We start from the raw sequence: 1,429 nt of genomic DNA, 5'->3' as shown, positions 1-1,429 counted from the left end.
CCGGCGGCCACGTGGGGAGTGGGCGGCGGCCGGGGGCGGAGTTTTGAGGGGGGACCGGGAGAGGCCCCGCCCACTCTTGCCCGTTGGGCTGGGGCGCCGAGGGAATCTCCCCGCGTCTATAAATACCCGGGCCGCCTCCGCCGCGGCTCGACCCGTTCCCGGCCCTGCCAGTTTCGCTGTTCGTGGGCCGGGGTGGCGCTGGGGAGTGAGACACACAGAGCCGGGAAAGGGTGGGGGCGTCCTGGGAAATATCTGGAAGTGGTCTCCCCACCTCAGCCCTCACTGTCCGCCCCCTCCCTGGGCTCCACTGCTCCCCCATTTGTAAAACAGATTGACAATTACGCCTGAAGGTTAGCAGGCGAGATGAGCACACGTGGTGAAGTGTCTCCACTGTTGGTTTTGTCTTGCCAAATCTCTCCCGAGACCTGCCGTGTTTGGACCATGGTGGGGGTAGTGTGGGTGGAGAGGGCCCACGATGGGCCGCTCAGGGCAGAGGGCACAGCGCCGGGTCCAGGCGGCTTCACAACCTTGCTCCCGCTTCTCCCTGGAGCCGACCATACCCCTCGGCCCCCAGCCTGCGCCTGTGGGGTGGGATTAAGAGCAGCGTGTACAGCCCCTGGAAGTCTCCTTGGCTCGGCCCCAGTGAGGAGCAGCTTCTGGCAACAGGCCGCTGTGGAATGAGGGCCTCTGAGGGCTGGGCATGCCCAGGTGAGCCGCCAAGGAGGGCGCGCTGGCTCCTGGACACCCTCCAGCCAGGGGACGTGTGAATGTGGAGGCCGCTCCCTGCCGGGACGCTGCTGGGACTCCGCTGTTCTTGGAATGCGCGAGTCCTTTCTCCGAGGGCCGGCCAGCGCCCCGACTGGCTCCCGGCCCCTCTCCTTGACCCTCCCGTGGAGCAGGTGTGGCTTCCTCCTGGAAGCCTTCTTATTCTCCCCGAGCTGGATTTCAGGCCCCTCCATGACCTCCTGGATGCCAGCAGTTGGCACCTCTGGGGGTGACACCAGTCGCTGACTCACTGCTTCCCCAACCTGGCTCCTGGCTGCAGCCGGCTGTGGTCACAGCCGGCTGTGGGTGTGTCTGTGGATCCAGTGGATGGAGAAGCGCAGGGGTGGAAGGTGGGGAGTGACTTTCCAGCCTTCAGCCTGAGCTGGGGAGGGTGACCCAGCTGGGAGAGCAGCGTCAAGCGGGGCCTCCCGTGCCCTGTACCCCCAGCTCTTACCACCTGGGGCGGGGAGCAGGCAGAATCCTGAGCCTCCCCCAGTGGCTGAAGCGGGAGGCCTGGCTTTGGCCAGGGATCTATGGCTCGGCCACTGGGTCAGCCCTTCTGTGGCACACTCAGGCATGAGGACCCCTCCCCTGATGGAAGAGAGGGAAAGCTCTCTTGCCCCCAGAGCTGGCTCCTGACCAGGGCTTTCTCCCTTGTGCTCCA

This window comes from Mesoplodon mirus, assembly GCF_964341445.2.
Source record: "Mesoplodon mirus genome assembly, chromosome: 4".
Classification (NCBI taxonomy): domain Eukaryota; kingdom Metazoa; phylum Chordata; class Mammalia; order Artiodactyla; family Ziphiidae; genus Mesoplodon; species Mesoplodon mirus.
The sequence above is the reverse complement of the archived record's forward strand: the minus strand, read 5'-3'. Positions refer to the sequence as shown.